Below are 11,793 nucleotides of genomic sequence, written 5' to 3' on the forward strand. Positions count from 1 at the left end.
TAACTCAGATTTCTTCAGTGAAGCACTCAAATATGTGTTTTTGTCCCAGACCATGGTTAGGAGCATAAATGTCAATTCTTAAAAGTTTTTCTCTATTGCCAGGCAATGGTGGCACACACTCCTTTAATACCAGCATTCAGGAGGGAGAGGCAGACAGATTTTTTGAGTCTGAGGCCAGACTGGTCTACAAAGTAAGTACCAGGACAGCCAGGGCTATTGAACAAAGAAACCTTGTTTCGAAAACAAACAAACAAAAAAATTGTTTTTCTCTTGCCAATTCTGTTATTTCATTACTTTGCTGTCTAAAAATCTGTTTCCACTTCAGGGAACATATACGGGTTGCATTACCATAGAGATGAAAGATCCTTTTTATTATTGATAATGTTATTATTTTTCTTTCTATTATTTAATAGTTGAGGTTATTCATGGGAAATATGACTTGAGTGTCACTGTCATCTTCACATTCTTGTGCAAAGATATGCCTCTTGTAAAAAAATGTGACAATTTTGACATCTTCACAAAATTCTCTTTTCTAATGGGTAAAAGTACACGTCTCTATGGGCTCCTTTTTTTCCTGAGTTTATCAGAAAGTTTTTATATTTGTTTCCATAAAAAATTGTACATTTCTTTCAGTTTTCAGTTAGGTATATTTTGGATGTTTTTAGATATTCTGTTTACAAATGTTCTAATTTGTTATTTCTTTCATTTGACTATCATCCTGATTTTACAATAATGACCTTTTGTATACTCACTTTCCTAATACTTTATATGTTTACATATTTTCTGTGACAATTAGTGTTTTGCAATCAAGCATTCAATTATTAACCCCATATTATCTAAACACAATAATGACATGAAATGAGAATTTTTCATGAATATATTTATTTTTAACACATTTACCACCTCTAATCACATCTACTATCTTCTTATCTCCCTTCCCATCCCTACTAGTATACTTTTATTTTCATAAAATTTAAAAACATATGTGCTACTTCTCTTTTTCAATTTGACTTCAATTTGCTTAGTAAGCTTACCTCGACTCACATTCAATTTCCTGCAAATTATATTATTTTGTTCTACTTTATGACTGAATAAATTTTCATTGTAGATTCATACCTGATATATATTTTAAAATCAACATATCAACTGACTTCATTAGTTGGCTATTGTAACTGGAAGTTTCTTTTCTGCCCTCCAGTTCCCAAATAATGACTCTGAGGCTTAATATTAATTGCAAACTGTTTGACCTATTAGCTCAGGTTTATTATTAGCTAGCTCTTACAACTTAATTAACCCATTTTATCCTATATTTTACCACAAAGCTCATGGCTTGTTACTTCACATCTTTATTATTGTGATTTTGAATTTTTTGACTGTAATGGAGCTAAGAGGGACATTTCATTATATGGGCTGCTAAGCTAAACAAGCATGAATACTGTAAGGAATCTTGACTTCAGAATTTGGGTCAAAGTACATGTTGCTTGGGAAAGGGGGTTCTTTTTTTTCACAGAAGATGAGAACCTGTGGATTGTTTCTAGATGAATATGGTTTCATATACCAAAGCCCCCTGAAAGGTTGCCAAGAACACCCCCCAAAAATTACTTTGCCCAACTGCTGCCTGAAAGGAACCTAGCACACAGGATACACCATGAAAGACCTGATTAACAGTGCACCAAACAGCAGGAAGTAGAATGGACAGAACTACACCCATATTCCCAAATATTGTTTATAATTGTTTGTTTACATTTAAAGGGGGATATGATATACATATGAATAATTTGCATTTATATGAATATTGGTTTATTGATACAAATTTAAAGTCAATATTGATATATCAATATATATATATATATTGATATATATTTCTGATCTTCATTAAGGTATTGTGATTGTATAGCTCATTTAAAAATGTAATGTATATTAAGAAATATAGGTTAATAGATAGTCATCTATAATAGTCAAGTTTGTTGTCATGTTAGTTAGGTTTTCTAGATATATTTCAGTTAGATAGATAGTCTTCAAACCTTTCAGAGACCTACAAAACATGGCATTTAAAATGTTTAAGAACTTAAGACTTTTCATGACAGTGAGACACATCTGATCCTGGCAGCACCAAGCTACTTCAACCGAGCTACTTCAAAAGGATAATGGGCATTGAAGAGGCTCCTTATAGAGTTGTTTAGTCATTTGAGCAAGAAACTGCTCTTGTCTGGACTGCTTCATGGTATACTGTAAAACCTGGACATGCAGAACCCACAGAGAAATGACAGCTGAACTTGCCTAAAGGTGAAACGATCCTTTGGGGTTCCTGCTTCATGAAAGAGTCTGCAAGACATTCTGCAGAACACAGAATAAAGTGATTGACAAACTGCCAAATTAAGTGGAACTGTCTTTAAAATTTCTTGCTTCATGTAAGAGTCTGCCAGATACTATGGGCCTATAGGCTAAAGATGGATGCCCCAATGGTACAGAAGAAGTTTGGGTGAATGTCCAGGCAGCGAGAAGTCTCTAGAGTTTTGGAAGTTGCTTACAATGCACTTCCTGTTTACTTAGGTAATATTATATCCTTCTGGAGTCTTTGATGGAGTTGAAGAATTTATAATTATAGTTATAGCTTTCCTTATTTATGATAAAAGATAACAGAGACAGAAATATTGTAACTGTAATTTTTGATTGATACCTGCTTTGTTATATGTAATTTTACTATGTTAAAGTTAAAGCCTTCCTTTTCGTTTAAAGAGAGAGGGGAAATGGTATAGGAAGTCCTCTGTCTATGTGTTGTTTTCATTGGTTAATAAAGAACTGCTTTGTGCCTATGTCAGGGAAGAACAGAACTAGGCTATATGCTGGGAGGAAGAAGGGCAGAGTCAGAGAGACACTATAGAGCAACCGCCAGAGTCAGAGATACCAGAACTTTGCTGGTAGTTTACAACCTCATGGTGATACACAGATTTCTAGAAATTGGTTAATCTAATATGTAAGAGGTAGCCGGTAGAAAGCTAGAGATAATGGGCCAAGCAGTGATTTAATTAATACAGTTTCTCTTTAGTTATTTCGGGGCTAAGGTAGCTGGGCTGCTGGGACAAACAAGTGATCTCCTTGCAACATAGGGAGACAAATTCCAGCCCCATCAAGCAGTAGAACTTGGCTGTAGGATATTGCTCTTAGACATTGTAAAGATTTGTCACTCACGTTAGTTTAATAAAACCCCGATTGTCAAGTACAGGCAGGAAGTACAGGTGGGGTGACCAGAGTAAGAGAATTCTGAAAAAGGTAAGGCAGAGAATGCCTTACTGAGAAAAGATACCAAGCCACATGGTTAAACACAGATAATAATTATGGGTTAGGGGCTGGAGAGATGGCTCAGGGGTTAAGAGCATTGCCTGCTCTACCAAAGGTCCTGAGTTCAATTCCCAGCAACCACATGGTGGCTCACAACCATCTGTAATGGGATCTGGTGCCCTCTTCTGGCCTGCAAGCATAGACACAGACAGAATAAATAAATAAATAAAAATTAAAAAAAATAATTATGGGTTAATTTATGCAGTAAGAGCTAGTTGTTAATAGTAATCATGAGCTAATAGGCCAAACAGTTTAAAATTAATATAAACCTCTTTATGTTTCTTTGGGACTGAATGGCTGCAGGACCAGGTGGGCAGAAACATCTGTCTACAACTTCTATCATGTGGTTCTGGCTTTAGAGACAAATAATAGAAAAAAAGAGGTTATGGAATCTTCCTCTGCCACTAAGAAAAGCCACTGAGTCAAACTATGTATCAGGGGTATCCTTCAAGGAGCCCTAGAGAGGCCATTGCATGAAGTTCTGAATGTAAAGCCTGTATTACCTTCAAAACCCCCAAGATGTTAGAGATGCCAGAGCTGTGGAATACCTGCCAAGGAAAGCTGCTATCAGGGTGTGGAACAAGTCCAAGAAAAAAAAAAGTATGTTATAGTTAACAAAGCTGAAAAGAGTTGGAGATCTAAAATTCTTTGAAACCTCAAAGTTCAAATAAGGTCCTCTCTCTCTCTCTCTCTCTCTCTCTCTCTCTCTCTCTCTCTCTCTCTCTCTCTCTCTCTCTCTCTCTCTCTTTCTTCTGCAGGTAGATCTGAATGTAAAACTCTGAGCTACTTCTGCTGTACCATGTCTGCTCACAGTCAGTCATGTTCCTTGCCATTATGACAGTGGACTAAATCTCTGAGACTGTAAGCAAGTTCCAATTAAATAATGCTTACTTTTGTAAGAACTGGTGTGATCATGGTATCACTTCATAGCAATAGAACATTGGCCAAGACAGTGCCAGAGGACCAAAACTAGTGCTGGGAGATAATATCTTCTACACATGTCAGGAATGCTGTGTCCATGAAATCTCAATAATAAAGTTGCCTAAACAAGACATGCATAATAACTTTAGTTAAAATAGTAATGTATAAAGGGAAAATTTCACAAGAATCCGGTCCTGGACAATGAACTGCAGGCAATCAATAGGTGCTGAGAAAGTGAGATTATCAGCTATGACTGAAGGATAGGATGATTTTATATCACAAAATCTGTATTTATAGGCCCTGTCATGACCTTGATCATTATAGAACAATGGAGTGAACATAAATGGGATCCACACCTCAAAAGGAATAGGACCTGATCTTTTCCTCTCCTTTCCCTACCAGGGCCTGCCTATAGCAATCAGGTCAGGCCAAAGTGGTCAGATGAAACACACCAATATTTCACATCAGTGGTCACAGGGATTGAGGACTTTAGTATGAACAGTTAGCCTAAAATCAACACAAGTGAGGTGGCTGAACACCTAAAACTAGGGAAAGTAAGAAACTTAATCAGAATCACACATGGCACATGACTGTAATTTAAACACTCACATGCCATGACAGAAGGATTGATATGAATTAAAGGCTTTCTAGGGCTAAATATTAGGCTGCAAGTTGAGCCCTTGTATCAGAAAACACCACACAGAAAATAGAAAATAAGATCTCAGTGTGGTAGTTTTATTGTCAACTTGACACAATTTAGATTTGCATGGAAAGATAGACTCAGTGAGGGATTGTTTAGATCAGGTTGATCCCTCAGAATATCTGTGGAGGATTATCTTGATTATGTTAACTGAGATGAGAATATCATTGTCAAATTTAGGATGAAGAGTTTTAGTAAATAAATTGGAGGTGTTAGTGAAGTACCTCAATGGTTAAAAGTACTGAAGCTCTTCTGGAGATTCAAGGTTTGACTCTCAGCACCCATGTAGTGGCTTGTAACCATCTATAACTCCAGATCCAGGGGATATGATACCCTCTTATCGTCTGACGTCTATGGGCACTGCACAAACATGGTGGGTGCACAAACATATATTCAAGCAAAACATTCATACACATAAAATAAAAAAAATTAAATGTTGCAAACTCTCATTAATTTCAAAGGTATTTGTTGCCATAAAATATATAAAAAAGTGAAATGAAAACAAAGTGGTGAGTTGATAGTTGACTATATATATATATGCCTTTTCTAGGAACTATTGATTATTCACACTGTATACAAAAAGTAAACATCTACCAAGTAAGTCAGAATTTCATTATTTTAGTTACTTCATTGTTTCTGACAGCATAAACTGTGTATCTATTGTTAGGAAGCCCCCTATATAACAGCACTAGAGACAGGAAAAAGAAAGTCTAGCCATCACCTATAAGAAATTTAGAGTTTAGCAGCAGATGCAAATAAGGTACAGAATGACATACTCACTTGGACAGGGAGTAAGAGGAAAAGGTGAGATAAGGAAGATAAGAGTTCAGATATGAATGTAATATATCTGATTAAGTTGAAGTAGTTAATGCATGCATTATTTTTCTCTAATTTTGATTGTACAATTCTATCAGTTGGGGGTTGTTTCTCTGCGGTTGCATGGTGAGATTGGTGAAAACATGGGACTGATAAGCAAGGGCCAATCAGTTCATGTACCTTATAGTTGATATAGGAAGTCTGGAAGAGGAAACAAATCTTAAAAATTAGCTATGCCAGAGGGTGCTGCACAGGTTGCTGGGAGGAGAAAAGACCACAAGGGTGTTGCCAAGCTGTGGATATTTAATAAGACATTATTGATCTGTCTGGCAAGATAGTCCCACTGCTGTCATAGTGGCACCATGATTTTTAGGTTAACTAAATACTTTCTGATTGGATTTGAGGCTCTCTCATTGGGAAGAAATATGTACCTGGTATTGTAAGCCTGAGCAAAAATCTATGGTTGAGGATGTCGCAGGCTATATAACATAACTTACTACCGATATTAATCTAAATAAATGTGTATACCAACTGCCTACTAAGTGTACTCTTATATGTCTTTCCACCTTAGTCAAAGAAGCTTTTTTGTTGCAATGAGTGATGGTTAAAACAGAGAATTATAACTTGTTAAAATGTTGCAAATAAATGACTGTTGAGCTTTAGTTTTATTTTGCTTTTAGGAACAGACTTCCTTTGTCCCCACTTTCACTGCTACTTAAGTTACATTTTCAGCATTTATTAAAAAAGTTTGCAAACCATATTTCCTTTATAATCCAGAACTGATAATGTGGTCATGCAGGGGCAGTGTGATAGGAACTCATAATAAAATGGTTAGAAAATAAATAGTAAAAATAAAATAGCAAAACATGTTTAATACATGGTTTCCATTGTTTGTCATATTTCCTGTACTATAAATAAAAGATACCCACATTTATTTAATTCCCTTCAAAGGGCATTCTATTCTTGCATAATCTATATACTCTAATAGTAACTGTCTATTAAAACAAAATATGAAAATAAAGAAAGAAGTGCTGAGCAGAACGTTGTATGTTCTTAGCTTAAGTTAATCATATTAAATGTGGCAATTATATCATTAGGAAAATTAAAGACAACACAAAATGTAGCATTTATTTGAGGAGAGTAATACATTAAATACTCACTACTTAATGTGTGTCATAATCTGTTTTCCATGTAGACTGTACTTACATTTTAGGGTTGCTGAAGATAAGGTAGAAAATTTATTTCACAGGTGAATCATTTGCATATTTTTCAATTCACAGGCTCATAACTGATAGAGGCTTGGACTGGGTTTGTCTTGACACCATGGTCTTTAAGTTCTCCAGCTTAGACTACATTTTCCCTCAATCACTCAAAACTACATCTCAGATGATAGAAACTTATACTCATAGAAGATACATGAGTGGAGTTGAAATAATGCTGAATAACTGTGATATTTGCATTAATTAAAAATTCAATGGCAATATAAACATCTACATATGTAATGCTATGCACTATGAAAGCATCAAAAGTCTCTAAGATATAATGTTATGTCTTTTTCGGGTATAAAGCACAGGTATTAAAAGTCTTATACAAAGCTAATTCTGGTTAGTAAGACAAATAAAATGGTTAGGTATTGGGTTTGTTTTATTTTTGTGATATCAAGATCATCTTGCTTAAGCTGCCTGACTTTTATTAAAACTTCTCCGTCTCCAGTGGAGGTTGGAATGAGAAGCCGGTCTTTGAAAGGCTTGCAGTAGGGAACATGGTGAATTATTTACAGATGTGTGAATTTTCTTTTCAGGATTTGAAGGAAAGAAAAGGAAGGGAGAGATGTTGTAATTATATTATAGTCTCAAAAATAAAAATAAGTAATTGTAAAAAGTAAAGAGCAAGGAAGACCAGAAGCTGTCCTGAGACAAACACTTTAGAGAATAGGTGCTAATGAAAAGTCACCACTTCTCTACTTTAAACATTAGAGGTCCCAGGATGAGGGTAGAGCAGGAGATAGACTGAGTAACAAGAAGGCCAAAAACTTTTAAGACCTATGGAGACATAAGCATGTTAGTGCAAGATATTCTGATCAGTAGAGTGGGGACCTCAGCTTCTAATGTGTATCTGCAGGGAGCCTTGCTCCAAACCTGGGATGGATGTGTAAAGTTGGCACAGCAAGGAAATTATGACCACCTATTTCAAACAAGTGGCCCTAGATAGTCTCGGCCACTTCAAACAAGTGGCCATAGATAGCCTGGGCCACTTTTATTTATACAGTTTCAATAGTTTGCATGAACATTTTTATAATCATATTTGTTTCCTTATGTATCTAATAAAAGTCACAATATTTGACAGTTTGTTTCTTTATCTTATTCACCTTCCATCCAGTAACTTTAACCTTCTTAATTCATGGTTGTAATGTTAGAAGCAGAAGCAGTATTGCAAGTGACAATGGAAGGTTTCTAACCAGGCCCACCTACAAGTAGAACAGTGTGCCCAGTTGACAGCATTTGTGTTTACAACATCATGCAAAGTGAAAGAGAGTTTTGCCTCTAGTGGCTAATGTTTATTTCTGATAGGGTCTAAGTTCTTGCAATTAACTCATCAGCCAAGACTGAATCAATTCATTCTTCATTCTGTTGTAGCCTATTTCCTATGGGAGATATATCAGATTTTTTCCCTATCATCCTGTAAGCTATATAATTAAAATTTTACTCTTAATAGCCTGCCTTAATATAGGGCACTGATTATTCCTTGTTCTCATGTCCTTCTCCTCTTCCTACTGTATGGCGCAGCTATTAGAAAGGAGGGCATTGTGGGTTTCTAGGATTCTGCTTCATTCCCTGTTTCTAGACTGTTTCCATTAATGTTTGACATCATCTACTATTAGCATTTTTCCTAGACTCTTGTAGTTAAAAACATTCTCTCTAACACAATTATGCAAATTTAAAGTGTCATGAACTTTTGTGACTCTTTCAGGTTAGTCACAGGGTGCATTGGAAAGGCAACATCCTGTTCTTGAAAATCCTGAATTCATGGTCACACTTGAAACATCAAAGACTTTGGGGGCTGAATCAAGTACACCATATATTTTTAACAACATCCCCTCTGGCTCACCCACAGGAGAGTCATCAGGGAGAAATTTTCCTTATGTGATAACTATTTTATCCACGGTTCTGAGAAAATTAAACTAGAGGCAACCAGCAATATGGTTTGCACAGACAAAGTAAGGAGAGTAGGTAGCAATATTCTCCTGAGGTCATGCCTAGTCTTATGCATTGAACTATCCATTGGCCTTGCCAAAATGGGTCAGATTCTACCCACATTGGCCTTGCAACATGGAGAATTTGTTCATTCCTCAAGTCTTATCCCCTGAAGAAGTCACATGGTTTCCAGCATGCATCTAGATCACAATTCTGAAATTAAAAAATTTCTAACTCCAGAATAATAAGGAACATTAGAATTATATATTACCTGGGTGAACTGTTTAGTTGAAGGATCTCCCATTTTTTCTCCAGCCCTTAATGATGTCCCAAGGAGATAGAGCCTTGATCTCCAGGCAGCAATTCTACTTCTACCTGAGTAATAGTGTCTGACTTATCCTAGTAGAATGAAGGTTCAGATATGCATTGTTGCTAAGTAGGTGCTCTCCAGGAAAGAGGAAGCGAGAAGGATGTGCCAGACATGGGTATCAGATGAACAGTGCCCTCTTGTTTCTCTTTCTCTTCTTTCTCTCTCCTTCCCTTCCTCCCTTCTTCCCTCCCTTTCCCTCCCTCCCTTTCTTCCTCCCTTCATTCTTCCCTCTTCCTTTCTTTCTTCCTTTCTTTTTTTATATCCCAACCACAGTTTCCCCTCCCTCCTCTCTACCCAGTCACTCCCTACATCTCCTCTCTGACCCCAATCCACTCCTCCTCGATTTCTGTTCAGAAAAGGGCAGGCATTCCATGGGTATATTAATTCCTTGCCCTATATTAAGGCAGGTCAAGACAATCCAGTACGAGGAATAGTTTCCCAAAAGCCAGCTAAAGTATTAGAGATGGCGGCAGTTCCCAGTGTTAGAAGTTGCAGAAAAACACCAAGTCATAGAATTGTAACACATATGCAGAAGTCCTAGTTCAGTTTCATACAGGCTCGCTGCATATTCATTCAGTCTCTGTGAGCTCCTATGAGCCCAGGTTAGTTGATTCTGTGGGTTTTCTTATCGTGCCCTTGACCCCTCTGGCTTCTACAATCCTTCCTCCCCTCTTCTGAAGGATCCCCTCCACAGTGTTTAGCTATGGGTCTTTGCTTCAGTTTGTGGTGTTGCATCCCCTGTAAGATTTGCTGAAGGAGGAGACGGAGGCAGAAGAATCAGGAGTTCAAGGCTACCCTCTTTTTTCTTTTATCTATGGTTGCCTGTCTTTTATTGTTGCCAGGAAAACTGAGATTTCTTTTTGAGGTCCTTAGTTTCATTAATTAGAGAATTTAGAAACAGATCCAGAAGGAGGCTCAAGAACAATTTTATTAGAGTTTAAGAGAAAAATGTAGTGGATGTTTTTCAGCATTACTTAAAGTCAAGGCTTAAAAAAGATTAATCATACATATGAGTGACATCTATTTCTCCCATTTGTAGGTACATAGTTGACAGATTCTTGGACCAAAGTCATGAGAAAAAGAGATGGATAAAATGTCATGTCTTTTAAGTTAGACACGGTATTGCTGACTACTGAGGGTCCATGGATTTTCTCATACACAAATGTATCTGTGGCTAGACCTTCCTATCTGAGGGTTAAATAAGGAAACACACACTTTCTGATGATAACCTAAGAAAAAGAGCAGAAACCTGTGCCTTCCTGCTGGTAAACTTCTCCTTTACTTTATCTTACACAGTCTCCCCTTCTTGACAGTCTCTCTTCACATGCAAACATTTCTCTCCTGCCCAGTTACATGTTTCAATACTCAGTTACAACATCTGTTTTCACACAACTCCACATCTTGCTTTTACATACATTTCTCCTGTACAACTCCTATCTATACAGCCTCATTGTCCTTGCCTCCACACAGTTACAAATCTCCACACAGCCACAGCTATCCATATCATTTACATATTCTTTCACCATACAGCACTGTACACAATTCCTAGGCACAGCTCCTCTGTGTAGCAGCAGCTCTTTCGTATAGCTCTTTCTCACACTCATTCATACACACGTACTTCTTCTATGTCAATCATTCATTCTTTACTCACTCTCATTCACTCTCATCATTTTCTCATGCTTCTTCTTCATCTCTCACACAGCAACCTTCTCTCAACATCTCTACTCCTCTCTGCTGCCTCTAACTCTTCTTTTCCTGCTCTGTCTCTCTGCTCTGTTGCCTCTTGCCCTTTCCTCCCTGACTCCCTTCATCCCTCTGCCACCTCTCCTGTCTCACTCTCTGCCTCCCTGCCTTATCTCCACTGTCTCTGCTGTCCCCACTCACAGCCAAACTCTGGACAATTATAGGTTGTTTATCAGGGCCGTACTTAAACTCAAAACACAAGTTAAGTCATGTAATTTCTCTCAGGCTAGAAATGTCGCAATGACCCATGCATGTAGCTCTGAGTTTTTGAGTGTTCCCAGACAGAAAGTGCCACTGGAAATCAAGACTTAACAGCAACAATTAGTTGGCTGGACTTTGAGTGGTAAGGAATATGTGCAGACTAAAGTTGCTCCACACTCTGGCTTTGAATCAGTAGACAATACCTGGGGAAATGACCTAGTGTATGTGTCTCTAGGTGCCTGCTTTGAAACTGCTGAGGTCTTGACTAAATGCATAAAAGGCTGTCTTTGTAGCTGAGAATTCTCCTGTTAGTCTGAGTTATGAAAAATATTCTAGTATTATTTCTGTTCATCAATGTTCTATGACTTAAGCAGAATCACCCTCTAGATCATGTGCAGCTATATGTGTGCCTAATAGATGAATTATATACATGAGATAAACACATAAGCAGGGGGAATACACGCAAAGCTGTTATTAGTGAAGAAATGAAATTCTTAGCGGATAAA

The sequence above is a fragment of the Microtus oregoni genome, unplaced genomic scaffold (genome assembly GCF_018167655.1).
Source record: "Microtus oregoni isolate MIOR12 unplaced genomic scaffold, Mior012 000151F_ref0000176, whole genome shotgun sequence".
NCBI classification, from domain to species: Eukaryota; Metazoa; Chordata; class Mammalia; order Rodentia; family Cricetidae; genus Microtus; species Microtus oregoni.